Here is a 15,369-nt window from a genome sequence, read left to right on the forward strand (position 1 = left end):
GTAGGTGCTAACAGTAAGCCGACTTCCTTCAGTAAACACCGGGCCGAAGTTGAAAGCACGACTGCAACAATGGAAAATGATGTGTGTTCGACAAAACCTCTTTCTCTCGCTTTACAGATATAAAGTAGCCCGCAATAATGTAACTGAGAATGAGCGACTCTATCTCACCAGAATCGGTATCCTGCTGTTCATCAATATGAGTTTATGTGAGAGACGTCATCTGTTCGCATGGAGGCGGAGGCTGGAGTCCCAGCATGAATGAGAACATTCTGGTAACTGTCGCGGTGATATAAAAGAGAGTGTGGACAGCAAGTGAGCGTGTGGGCTCAAGAGTGTTGGGTGACAGTCGCATTGAGTTAGTACGTGAACGGGTGTAGCTCTTTGTTACATTATTAAACGAGTGTGTTACTAGGATTTATCATGTCAAAGGTTTCCATTGCCAGATTTATTGTTCTGGTTCAGAAACTCAAACAAGGTTTCATAGACACTGCGGAACTATTATGCGACGTACCCTTGCGATTCAGGAATGTTGTTAGTTGAAAAACACCAGTGAGATCGCATCAGCCAACATATTTCTAGCTCTAAGCATCAAATGAATAAGACTCTTAAAGCAAACAAATGGCGGCAACCGCTATTACGAAGTACGTTTCAACAGGGTTCTTACACAAGCAGGAATTCCACTCAATAAGGCGGACCATCCAGCCTTCAAGGGATTTCTTGAAAAATACACAAACATGTCAGTTCCCGACGAGAATACTTGAAGAAAAAAACTACATGGCGCCTGTTTACAAAGAAACCTTACAAAGAATCAAGGACGAAGAATCCGATTGCGATGTGGGAGTCATTGTGGATGAAAGCATAGACTCAATGGAACGATATGTTTTGAACATCTTAGTTTTTCCCTTAGCAGGGGAGAAAATTATGACCATGTTGTTAAAAATGGATGAGCTGCAGAAAGCCAGTGCCAGTACAGTAGTGCAGTCAATTAAGGACTCTGGCGGAGGTTCAAGTCCTCCCACGGGCATGGGTGTGTGTGTTTGTCCTTAGGATAATTTAGGTTAATTAATGTGTAAGCTTAGGGACTGATGACGTTAGCAGTTAAGTCCCATAAGATTTCACACTCATTTGAACATTTGAATTAAGGACTTCTGTCGAAAACATTGGCCTACTGGCATCGTGTTTGAAAAACTTCTTCTTGTGGTTACGGACCAGGCTCCATACATAGTTTCAGCTGTTAACCAATTGAAACATTTATTTCCCAAGTTGAAGCCTGTGACATACTTACTTTATGACCTTTGTAGATTTTGTGAATCTTTAAGGAACAAATACAATATTGCAAATCAGTTCATCTCTGCCCCGAAGAACATTTTCCTGAAAGCTCCAAGTCGTGTTGTTGCCGACAGGGAGACCACTGGCCTACACCTTCAAAATTTCCCTGTTATTACTCGTTGGGGATCTTCGACTGAGTGTGCTGCTATGCTGTGTGAGAATTTTGACAATATTAGAGAGTTTGTGCTTTCTTTCGCTCCAGCCACAGCAACTTCTGTTACCGGAGAAAATACATAATTTCCAGAGAGAACTACACTCCTGGAAATGGAAAAAAGAACACATTGACACCGGTGTGTCAGACCCACCATACTTGCTCCGGACACTGCGAGAGGGCTGTACAAGCAATGATCACACGCACGGCACAGCGGACACACCAGGAACCGCGGTGTTGGCCGTCGAATGGCGCTAGCTGCGCAGCATTTGTGCACCGCCGCCGTCAGTGTCAGCCAGTTTGCCGTGGCATACGGAGCTCCATCGCAGTCTTTAACACTGGTAGCATGCCGCGACAGCGTGGACGTGAACCGTATGTGCAGTTGACGGACTTTGAGCGAGGGCGTATAGTGGGCATGCGGGAGGCCAGGTGGACGTACCACCGAATTGCTCAACACGTGGGGCGTGAGGTCTCCACAGTACATCGATGTTGTCGCCAGTGGTCGGCGGAAGGTGCACGTGCCCGTCGACCTGGGACCGGACCGCAGCGACGCACGGATGCACGCCAAGACCGTAGGATCCTACGCAGTGCCGTAGGGGACCGCACCGCCACTTCCCAGCAAATTAGGGACACTGTTGCTCCTGGGGTATCGGCGAGGACCATTCGCAACCGTCTCCATGAAGCTGGGCTACGGTCCCGCACACCGTTAGGCCGTCTTCCGCTCACGCCCCAACATCGTGCAGCCCGCCTCCAGTGGTGTCGCGACAGGCGTGAATGGAGGGACGAATGGAGACGTGTCGTCTTCAGCGATGAGAGTTGCTTCTGCCTTGGTGCCAATGATGGTCGTACGCGTGTTTGGCGTCGTGCAGGTGAGCGCCACAATCAGGACTGCATACGACCGAGGCACACAGGGCCAACACCCGGCATCATGGTGTGGGGAGCGATCTCCTACACTGGCCGTACACCACTGGTGATCGTCGAGGGGACACTGAATAGTGCACGGTACATCCAAACCGTCATCGAACCCATCGTTCTACCATTCCTAGACCGGCAAGGGAACTTGCTGTTCCAACAGGACAATGCACGTCCGCATGTATCCCGTGCCACCCAACGTGCTCTAGAAGGTGTAAGTCAACTACCCTGGCCAGCAAGATCTCCGGATCTGTCCCCCATTGAGCATGTTTGGGACTGGATGAAGCGTCGTCTCACGCGGTCTGCACGTCCAGCACGAACGCTGGTCCAACTGAGGCGCCAGGTGGAAATGGCATGGCAAGCCGTTCCACAGGACTACATCCAGCATCTCTATGATCGTCTCCATGGGAGAATAGCAGCCTGCATTGCTGCGAAAGGTGGATATACACTGTACTAGTGCCGACATTGTGCATGCTCTGTTGCCTGTGTCTATGTGCCTGTGGTTCTGTCAGTGTGATCATGTGATGTATCTGACCCCAGGAATGTGTCAATAAAGTTTCCCCTTCCTGGGACAATGAATTCACGGTGTTCTTATTTCAATTTCCAGGAGTGTATAAATCTCATACTTCGCTGACGTCAGCATCAGCACTTCCTCATGTCCATGGTCATTCCAGGAATTACGAAATCCTGTCACGTGGCAACCCCGCCCCCCCCCCTCCCATCCCGAGCGTCACCCCTTCATTCGTGGGAGCGAAACTCGACTGCATGTCTTACTTCGCTGACATCTGCACCACCACCTCCAACCCTGACAGCCCCCCCCCCCCCCCTGCACTTCTGCAAATTTTGCATTAAGCTGCCCCATCTCACGCCCCAGGCTCCGAAGCCCCCTTGCACCTCCACGCCCTTGATGCAATGCTATTACGTATGAAGAGTAAGTATGTGAGTATTGACCTACCTAAAATCGTCATTATGTTTCGTTACTCACCAGCTTGTAGGTCAAATAGAAATGTGCGCCACTCCCTCGTTGTCTTTGCGTCTTGACAACGACTGATGAAAACGTCGTAAGATAATAATTAAAATAATTAGAATGATAATAATCGTAGTAGAGACAGCGAAAACATATGTTTACAGCGACCGATAAATAGTTCACCGACTCATGAGAGAAATGTCAAAGGGTAAGGATGTCAAGACGCACTATACCAACACTCCCTGCTGCGAGGCAGTGTAAGTATTAACACCGATGCTGATGAATTATGGACGAAAAGCGGCAATGTAATCTGGAAGAGGGATGAAACTGGACTCCCCATTAACTGGATGAAAAAAACGCAAGTGCTCATCAAGGAGGAGTACGCTGCTGGGTGCCTTACCACACCCTCTTCCCTTCATATGGAAAAACGGTTTAGTATGAAGCTCTCGGTGTAAGTTCCATGCTACTCTGTAACTTTCATGTCCTGTGATATCACGCTGTCCTTCCCCAACAGTTTGACGATACTTGTCTCTGCAGCATCATTGCTACCTTGTTTTTGGAGCCCCCTTTCCTACACTGCTTGGCATGCACGTAGGACGGTATCCAGGTCTCGAAATACAGCACTGACGTTGTCAATGCGGGACTGTAAGACCCTATCCCTGAAAGCACCAGCAACCACAGAGTAGTCTAATGTGTCTGCGTGATTCACCTTGGTGAACAAAACGGACTGTGGGCTGCTACTGCTTGACCCAGGATGGAATGATGAAAATGAAGTTGACGACACCGTCCTTCTACTGCTAGGCCGGGGTCAGTAGCCTGATAGGACCGGCTGGGGTGACGGCGATGACGTCGACAGCACCGCCCAGCTGCCACTAGGCCTAGGTGACGCAGACGTCGAAGCCTGCAACTTCCTTCCTCCTGCAACGGAAGAAGAAGAAGCAAAATTTATTAGTGTCACACACAAATGTAAGCATTAGGTATATAAATCCACAAATAATACACTCCTGGAAATGGAAAAAAGAACACATTGACACCGGTGTGTCAGACCCACCATACTTGCTCCGGACACTGCGAGAGGGCTGTACAAGCAATGATCACACGCACGGCACAGCGGACACACCAGGAACCGCGGTGTTGGCCGTCGAATGGCGCTAGCTGCGCAGCATTTGTGCATCGCCGCCGTCAGTGTCAGCCAGTTTGCCGTGGCATACGGAGCTCCATCGCAGTCTTTAACACTGGTAGCATGCCGCGACAGCGTGGACGTGAACCGTATGTGCAGTTGACGGACTTTGAGCGAGGGCGTATAGTGGGCATGCGGGAGGCCGGGTGGACGTACCGCCGAATTGCTCAACACGTGGGGCGTGAGGTCTCCACAGTACATCGATGTTGTCGCCAGTGGTCGGCGGAAGGTGCACGTGCCCGTCGACCTGGGACCGGACCGAAGCGACGCACGGATGCACGCCAAGACCGTAGGATCCTACGCAGTGCCGTAGGGGACCGCACCGCCACTTCCCAGCAAATTAGGGACACTGTTGCTCCTGGGGTATCGGCGAGGACCGTTCGCAACCGTCTCCATGAAGCTGGGCTACGGTCCCGCACACCGTTAGGCCGTCTTCCGCTCACGCCCCAACATCGTGCAGCCCGCCTCCAGTGGTGTCGCGACAGGCGTGAATGGAGGGACGAATGGAGACGTGTCGTCTTCAGCGATGAGAGTCGCTTCTGCCTTGCTGCCAATGATGGTCGTATGCGTGTTTGGCGCCGTGCAGGTGAGCGCCACAATCAGGACTGCATACGACCGAGGCACACAGGGCCAACACCCGGCATCATGGTGTGGGGAGCGATCTCCTACACTGGCCGTACACCACTGGTGATCGTCGAGGGGACACTGAATAGTGCACGGTACATCCAAACCGTCATCGAACCCATCGTTCTACCATTCCTAGACCGGCAAGGGAACTTGCTGTTCCAACAGGACAATGCACGTCCGCATGTATCCCGTGCCACCCAACGTGCTCTAGAAGGTGTAAGTCAACTACCCTGGCCAGCAAGATCTCCGGATCTGTCCCCCATTGAGCATGTTTGGACTGGATGAAGCGTCGTCTCACGCGGTCTGCACGTCCAGCACGAACGCTGGTCCAACTGAGGCGCCAGGTGGAAATGGCATGGCAAGCTGTTCCACAGGACTACATCCAGCATCTCTACGATCGTCTCCATGGGAGAATAGCAGCCTGCATTGCTGCGAAAGGTGGATATACACTGTACTAGTGCCGACATTGTGCATGCTCTGTTGCCTGTGTCTATGTGCCTGTGGTTCTGTCAGTGTGATCATGTGATGTATCTGACCCCAGGAATGTGTCAATAAAGTTTCCCCTTCCTGGGACAATGAATTCACGGTGTTCTTATTTCAATTTCCAGGAGTGTAATTAAATTATGACACTTACGTCGACGGTCACCAATGATAAGTGCTTTCTGCCACTCATCATCCTCAGTATTAATCATAATAATACATCTGCCATATTCTGGTATTTTGGGTTTAGTTCCGTTTCCACTTCTCTTGCAATATCAGCATCAAGTGTATCTAAAAAAGCCGTAAAAACAGTTATTATTATTGATAGAAGAAGTGGTAATACTACCACTTACGTATCTGCCTCCCAACAACTGGTATCATACTCCATGAGCTTTGAGAGGAAAATAGTGTCATTGGGGCTTGCTGTGACAGATCAATATCCATCTGCTCACTGATAGCAGAAAAAAAGTAACAAGTATCACGTGCAAACACAAATAAATTACACGCATACATGAAGTCTTACGTTCATCTTCACGTAATTCATTAATGGGAAATGACATTGCGCCATCATCGAACAACGGTGACGTTATGCTTGGAACCGAGCTGTAGTCGTCTGACAAACGAGCGCGCCTAACAGCGCTTTTGTCAACAGCATGTGTAGGGCGCTTCATGGCTGATCGGACTGAAATGAAATGGAACCATTCATCGCTGATTTACATACAGGGGACGCGTGGTCTTGAGTATAGGTACACATGTACCGAGAGAGAAGCAGACGTCTACGTTCATACGAATCCAGTGCTGCGCTGATGTTCGTGGTTTCCGTGGGAGAGAAAGGCGCACGTGTGGCCTCGTCTGCACGTACCGCTACGTGCGCGCTTTTCGTGAGAGCTGGTGTTAGCTGTCGTTCGCATACATAAGTACGTGAAATCCACCATTGCTACGTTCATATTCGCGGTACCTGTAATCCAATGCCTCTGCATATTGTGCTTACGCAGCACCGCGATAACGTTCTAGCGTAATCTAACGAAGTTCACTCTGCGTGTGTGGTCCTGCTGCTTTCTGCCAGTGCCTGCTGTTACTATGTTTCCTGCTCCCTAAAGCCTGTAAGTGAGGAGATGAGAAATAGGAAGTCAATAAATAAATACAAAGTTTTTTAAGAAATAGTTTATTTATTCGTAAGCAAGTTGAATGATAGTTGTACGTTCTCTGATTCTTTCGTAAACCGATGTTATCTGTATGACTTCTTCTTCTGCTTCTTCTTTTTCTTCTTCTGGAGCTGCTTGAGCGCAGGACGTTCTTCTGTTGACATAGTCTGTAAAGACACAAATTTATAAATTTATGAGACGAGGAAATCCTCTCACGGCCTTTGACGTAAGCTATGCTGTCTCTATCATCATTCGCTCGGAGCGACAACACCATATTCCGTCACCGATTTGCGTGGTAAAATCGACTCCTCCACGCCGCAGCTTTTCGGCTGTCGGCACACTGCACTGTTCTAAACAGTTTGGGTGGCGTTACAGTTGCGGAACACCTAGTTAGTACTCTCCGGCGTCGGAGAATGCAAGGAATGCCACATCCTTAAATTCATTTCGTCCACACTGGTCATAAAACAATTGTGTGTCTGCAACAATATTTGCTCTTTGAGATATCGTTGTATAATGCGTTGTATGTTGTGTAATGCCTCTACATTTATACCACAAGTTGTACAATTCCTGTTAGCGGTGAGTAGTTTACGAGACGGTCGTGTAAGATTAATGCTTACATTGTAGTACTCCATAATTACTCGATGAAGTGCTTGACTCGATCCTCAGATAATATTGATAATACTTCGTTCGTGTCACCTGCATTCCCTGCGGTAGATGATACCGTAAGTAGTCGTTATCGATCTATCATTTCATTCGCTTCATCGCAATATATGTACTCTAGTGGTGGATTTTTCAGTCTTTTATGCTGTACTTCAGTCGCTTTATCCGAATTATGTGTAGCTGCTAGCGCCCGTTTAATTATACTCTTGTATTTGTCATTCCTCCAGGCTTTCATTCGCCGTTTTGGGGTCGTGTGTGCATTGGTCATGCGTAATATTTAACCATACGCTCTTGTATCTTTCGTGGTATACTTTCTGACATTCGATGTTTCTAAGAATGTTAGTTCTAATAACCCAGGTGTTGTTTCAAATTCCTTATCCCAACTCTTACTGTATTCTGGATTAAACGTAATGAGTGCTTACCTGACATACTGCATGTTGTTTCGTCCTGCTGACCCCGTATGCTCTGTGTATCTCAGCTTTACTGTAACAAATAAAGAAGTCATTAATAGCATTTACTTCCTCATCTTCTGCTGCTTCTTCTTCTTCTACTTCTTCTTCTTTTCTGCCACCTTCCATAGTTCGTGACAGACGTTTCAGACTATTGGTTACTGTCTTAAACGTTTCCAAGAGATGCTGATCTCGTTGTAACTGCTCTAACTTTAACAATCGTAACTTCCGTCGAATAGCCTTCCGCGCCTCGACAACTTTACTCTTTGTCAACGGCATGATGCTGTACATTATGCGGTGTTCGAGATTCTTTACAACTTGTATATTCTTTGAGACTACTAGTCATTATGGAAGGCAAGTGCCTTAGCTATCGTCTTGATATATTCGCGCATATTTGCTTGTTTTGCGTTGACTTCTTAAATTTTCTCACTGACATATACTTCACATTGTTGTATGCTAGCATTCATCACCTCGACATTTATAGCCCTGCCTCGACACAACTTTCCAGTTCCAACAATTGTCAAATAGGCATTTGTGCTTTGTGCACTCTGCGCAAGTGTGTGACATTCGTACAAATTTGTCCGTTGTGTACAGTATACTATTACAGTTACGTTTCGATTAACTGCCTTTTATGCGGAATCTCATTGAATTTTCGTCTATAGCGGCTCCCATTCACTATCCTAGTTTTATCTATAACCCGAAAGCAATACCATGAGTTATTTCACCATTCCCCATGTATGATAACGAATTCACTGAATGACGTGTCAGTTCTGACATGTGCTTGGCAAAAATGCTTTAAATTCGGATTGTCCTGTCGGAAAGCGATTATAAAGTTCGCACTATGCCAGAACACTGCTTCGGTATCTTTGAGTACGTCTGATTCAAATAAAATATATTGACTTGCAGATAACGACCAAAGCAGAAATATCTGTGGATCTCATCGTGATTTTCTACTGAGACGTCGTCAAATATGAGTACGCTGTTTGGTTTTACTTTTTCAGGCGGTAGAATATCACTGCTTTCGCTGAACGACTGCTATGTTACTCCCTCAATGCGGTGCAAAATCTCTTGCAGAAGTTGATAAAAATATATACGTGCTCGAAAGGAACTTGCGCCAAAGGGTGGTGGGATTTCGGGTTCCGCTGGATAGGTCAGCAGGGGTTGTGTGGCGTGGACTGGGCGGTTTTTTAGGTTAGATGGCCTCGGGCGAGTACAGAAAGGGTAACAGCCTCAAAGGGTGCGGGGCAAAGTCAGGTCATGCGGGGACCAAGCAGCAATCGGTATTGTAATTGTAAACTGTCGAAGCTGCATTGGTAAAGTACCGGAACGTCAAGCACTGATAGAAAGCACCGAAGCTGAAATCGTTATAGGTACAGAAAGCTGGCTGAAGCCAGAGATAAATTCTGCCGAAATTTTTACAATGGCACAGACGGTGTTTAGAAAGGATAGATTGCGTGCAACGGCTGGTGGCGTGTTTGTCGCTGTTAGTAGTAGTTTATCCTGTAGTGAAGTAGAAGTGGATAGTTCCTGTGAATTATTATGGGTAGAGGTTACACTCAACAACCGAGCTAGGTTAATAATTGGCTCCTTTTACCAACCTCCCGACTCAGCAGCATTAGTGGCAGAACAACTGACAGAAAATTTGGAATACATTTCACATAAATTTTCTCAGCATGCTATAGTCTTAGGTGGAGATTTCAATTTACCAGATATAGACTAGGACACTCAGATGTTTAGGACGGATGGTAGGAACAGAGCATCGAGTGCACTATCCGAAAATTACCTCGAGCAATTAAACAGAAAACCGACTCGTGGAGATAACATCTTGGACCTACTGATAGCAAACACCCCGAACATTTCGACGCTGTAAGTGTAGAACAGGGAATCAGTGACTATAAGGCCGTTGCAGCATCCCTGAATATGGAAGTAAATATGAATATAAAAAAAGGGAGGAAGATGTATCTGTTTAGCAAGAGTAATAGAAGGCAGATTTCAGACTACCTAACAGATCAAAACGAAACTTTCTGTTCCGACACTAACAATGTTGAGTGTTTATGGAAAAAGTTGAAGGCAATCGTAAAATGCGTTTTAGACAAGTACGTGCCGAGTAAAACTGTGAGGGACGGGAAAAAACCCACCGTGGTTCAACAAAAAAGTTAGGAAACTACTGCGAAAGCAAAGAGAGCTTCACTCCAAGTTTAAACGCAGCCAAAACCTCTCAGACAAACAGAAGCTAAACGATGTCAAAGTTAGCGTAAGGAGGGCTATGCGGGAAGCGTTCAGTGAATTCGAAAGTAAAATTCTATGTACCGACTTGACAGAAAATCCTAGGAAGTTCTGGTCTTACGTTAAATCAGTAAGTGGTTCGAAACAGCATATCCAGACACTCCGGGATGATGATGACATTGAAACAGAGGATGATACGCGTAAAGCTGAAATACTAAACACCTGTTTCCAAAGCTGTTTCACAGAGGAAGACCGCACTGCAGTTCCTTCTCTAAATCCTCGCACAAACGAAAAAATGGCTGACATAGAAATAAGTGTCCAAGGAATAGAAAAGCAACTGTAATCACTCAACAGAGGAAAGTCCACTGGACCTGACGGGATACCGATTCGATTCTACACAGAGTACGCGAAAGAACTTGCCCCCCTTCTAACAGCCGTGTACCGCAAGTCTCTAGAGGAACGGAAAGTTCCAAATGATTGGAAAAGAGCACAGGTAGTCCCAGTCTTCAAGAAGGGTCGTCGAGCAGATGCGCAAAACTATAGACCTATATCTCTGACGTCGATCTGTTGTAGAATTTTAGAACATGTTTTTTGCTCGAGTATCATGTCGTTTTTGGAAACCCAGAATCTACTCTGTAGGAGTCAACATGGATTCCGGAAACAGCGACCGTGTGCGACCCAACTCGCTTTATTTGTTCATGAGACCCAGAAAATATTAGATACAGACTCCCAGGTAGATGCTATTTTCCTTGACTTCCGGAAGGCGTTCGATACAGTTCCGCACTGTCGCCTGATAAACAAAGTAAGAGCCTACGGAATATCAGAAAAGCTGTGTGGCTGAAGAGTTTTTAGCAAACAGAACACAGCATGTTGTTATCAATGGAGAGACGTCTACAGACGTTAAAGTAACCTCTGGCGTGCCACAGGGGAGTGTTATGGGACCATTGCTTTTCACAATATATATAAATGACCTAGTAGATAGTGTCGGAAGTTCCATGCGGCTTTTCGCGGATGATGCTGTTGTATACAGAGAAGTTGCAGCGTTAGAAAATTATAGCGAAATGCAGGAAGATCTGCAGCAGACAGGCACTTGGTGCAGGGAGTGGCAACTGACCCTTAACATAGACAAATGTAATGTATTGCGAATCTATAGAAAGAAGGATCCTTTATTGTATGATTATTTGATAGCCGAACAAACACTGGTAGCAGTTACTTCTGTAAAATATCTGGGAGTATGCGTGCGGAATGATTTGAAGTGGAATGATCATATAAAATTAATTGTTGGTAAGGCGGGTACCAGGTTGAGATTCATTGGGAGAGTCCTTAGAAAATGTAGTCCATCAACAAAGGAGGTGGCTTACAAAACACTCGTTCGACCTATACCTGAGTATTGCTCATCAGTGTGGGATCCGTACCAGATCGGGTTGACGGAGGAGATAGAGAAGATCCAAAGAAGAGCGGCGCGTTTCGTCACAGGGTTATTTGGTAACCGTGACAGCGTTACGGAGATGTTTAGCAAACTCAAGTGGCAGACTCTGCAATTGGGGCGCTCTGTATCGCGGTGTAGCTTGCTGTTCAGGTTTCCAGAGGGTGCGTTTCTGGATGAGGTATCGAATATATTGCTTCCCCCTATTTACACCTCCCGAGGAGATCACGAATGTAAAATTAGAGAGATTCGAGCGCGCACGGAGGCTTTCCGACAGTCGTTCTTCCCGCGAACCATACGCAACTGGAACAGAAAAGGGAGGTAATGACAGTGGCACGTAAAGTGACCTCCGCCACACACCGTTGGGTGGCTTGCGGAGTATAGATGTAGATGCAGATGTAGAACTCTGCCAGGATGTGTTAACAGTGTTACAACAAGATTAGTTTTCTCAGTGCCCGAAGGCCCAATAACCAAAGCCTGTGTTATATCGGGAAGTAATGATTCATTCGTCCTGTTTTTCTGGTTTCCAACTTCATCACTGGAGGGCTGGTCGCGTACTACAAGACACTTGTGGTGATGTTGTTTCGTTCATTCGATCATTGTGGCAACTGTTTGTTTACATTGGAATGCAAGGGTTTTTATAAACTCTTACATACAGTTTGATATATAAACGAGCTTAAATAAGATCGTAGTTCAGTGCCCACGTCTGGTAATGTTGAATCATACGCTTCCACCGTCATCGATACTCGTCATGCGTCGTAAAGTTGAGCTATAGTTTCTTCTGATGGGCGGATACTTTGGCGAGCTTTCTCCAGTAGATTATTCGACAATGTTTCATAGAATCTGTAGATGTATGAATGCCACCTTTGTCGACACTCTACCTCATGCTGTACTGCACAGCTGGCATTCATTAAACTTTTAAAAGTACTGTCCTGTAGATGTATGCACTCTGTGTTGTTAAACGTTTTAACTGCATCATGGAAGTCCCATACAGAGATTGTACGTTCACCAAGCATCATCGAGGGGGAGTAAACGTTTTCGTGGAATAAGGTCGAAATCTGCATTGACACATTACATAGTCGACGCCATTCATCCATGGATAATATTTCTTTGACGACACTAAATCCAAAGTTTTCAAATACTATCACTCGGTGGAACTCCCTATTTCATATAATACCAGCACTAACAAGCTTGTTCCCACTTGTGTTCAAAGAGCAGGTTTGCTTGAACAGCATTATGCTCACGTCACGTACCTGCTGCTGTAAGGAAAACGCGCATTATTAGTTAAGTTTATATGCGTTTTCTTTTCGTCCCCAAGTTACCAGCATCAGCGTTAATACTTTCAGTGCCTCGCAGCAGGGAATAATGATATAGTACGTCTTGGCATCCTTATCCTTTAACGTTTCTCTCCTAAGGTTTAAAAACCCGTCCATGCAGGAACTAGTAGACTTGCTATACAGCCATGATACATTAGATATGGCTACTTCTGCGTTCGCGCGACCTCGTGTGTGTGTACTATTAACGAGGCACACGTGCCCTCCCGCCCTGTCCCGGTACAGGGAGTCACGCCGCGCCGCTCGCGCGCAGGTAAACAGTTTTCCAACCAAGCACCCACTAAGAAACTGAAATCTTGTCCGAACTGCTTTCGTGCCCACCCACGGGACAGTTGCCCATCGCGTCATGTACAGTGTTATTTTAGCAATAAGAAAGGACATGTGCAAGCTGTGAGTAGTAAGAGACACACTAATTCTCAGACTGTTTCACGTTCTACATCTACATCTACATCGATACTCCGCAAGCCACCTGACGGTGTGTGGCGGAGGGTATCTTGAGTACCTCCATCGGTTCTCCCTTCTATTCCAGTCTCGTATAGTTCGTGGAAAGAAGGACTGTCGATATGCTTCTGTGTGGGCTCTAAGCTCTCTGATTTTATCCTCATGGTGTCTTCGCGAAATATACGTAGGAGGGAGCAATATACTGCTTGACTCCTCGGTGAACGTATGTTCTCGAAACTTTAACAAAAGCCCGTACCGAGTTACTGAGCGTCTCTCCTGCAGAGTCTTCCACTGGAGTATATCTATCATCTCCGTAACGCTTTCGCGATTACTAAATGATCCTGTAACGACGCCCGCTGCTCTCTCTCTTCTATCAACCCTATCTGGTACGGATCCCACACTGCTGAGCAGTAAGCAAGCAGCGGGCGAACAAGGGTACTGTAACCTACTACCTTTGTTTTCGGATTGCATTTCCTTAGGATTCTTCCAATGAATCTCAGTCTGGCATATGCTTTACCGACGATTAACTTTATATGATCATTCCATTTCAAATCACTCCTAATGCGTACTACCAGATAATTTATGCCATTAACTGCTTCCAGTAGCTGACGTGCGATATTGTAGCTAAATGATAAGGGATCTATCTTTCTATGTATTCGCAGCACATTACACTTGTCTACATTGAGATGCAATTGCCATTCCCTGCACCACGTGTCAATTCGCTGCAGATCCTCCTGCATTTTAGTACAATTTTCCATTGTTATAACCTCTCGATATACCACAGCATCATCCGCAAAAAGCCTCAGTGAACTTCCGATGTCATCCACAAGGTCATTTATGTATATTATGAATATCAACGGTCCTACGACACCCCCCTGCGGCACACCTGAAATCACTCTTACTTCGGAAGACTTCTGTCCGTTGAGAATGACATGCTGCGTTCTGTTTTCTAGGAACTCTTCAATCCAATCACGCAATTGGTCTGATAGTCCATATGCTTTTACTTTGTTCATTAAACGACTGTGGGTAACTGTATTGAACGCCTTGCGGAAGTCAAGAAACACGGCATCTACCTGTGAACCCGTGTCTATGGCCCTCTGGGTCTCGTGGACGAATAGCGCGAGCTGGGTTTCACACGACCGTCTTTTTCGAAACCCATGCTGATTCCTACAGAGTAGATTTCTAGTCTCCAGAAAAGTCATTATACTCGAACATAATACGTGTTCCAAAATTCTACAACTGATCGACGTTAGAGATATAGGTCTATAGTTCTGCACATCAGTTCGACGTCCCTTCTTGAAAACGGGGATGACCTGTGCCCTTTTCCAATCCTTTGGAACCCTACGCTCTTCTAGAGACCTACAGTATACCGATGCAAGAAGGGGGGCAAGTTCCTTCGCGTACTCTGTGTAAAATCGAACTGGTATCCCATCAGGTCTAGCGGCCTTTCCTCTTTTGAGCGATTAAAATTGTTTCTCTATCCCTCTGTCGTCTATTTCGATATCTATCATTTTGTCATCTGTGCGACAATCTAGAGAGGGAGCTACAGTACAGTCTTCCTCTGTGAAACAGCTTTGGAAAAAGACATTTAGTATTGCGGCCTTTAGTCTGTCATCCTCTGTTTCAGTACCATTTTGGTCACGCGTGAATCGCGTGGACGTCACCGCAACGGAAACCGCCGTGATCATAGTTCCCATCGTCAGCCTATGGACAGCATCATCATCATCATCATCATCATCATCATCATAATTTAAGACTGATTATGCCTTTCAGCGTTCAGTCTGGAGCATAGTCCACCTTATAAAATTTCTCCATGATCCCCTATTCAGTGCTAACATTGGTGCCTCTTCTGATGTTAAGCCTATTACTTCAGAATCATTCTTAACCGAATCCAGGTACCTTCTGCTTGGTCTACCCTGACTCCTCCTACCCTCTACTGCTGAACCCATGATTCTCTTGGTTAACCTTGCTTCTCCCATGCGAGTAACTTGACCCCACCATATAAGCCTGTTCGCCCTGACTGCTACATCTATAGAGTTCAT

This window comes from Schistocerca piceifrons, chromosome X (assembly GCF_021461385.2).
Source record: "Schistocerca piceifrons isolate TAMUIC-IGC-003096 chromosome X, iqSchPice1.1, whole genome shotgun sequence".
Classification (NCBI taxonomy): domain Eukaryota; kingdom Metazoa; phylum Arthropoda; class Insecta; order Orthoptera; family Acrididae; genus Schistocerca; species Schistocerca piceifrons.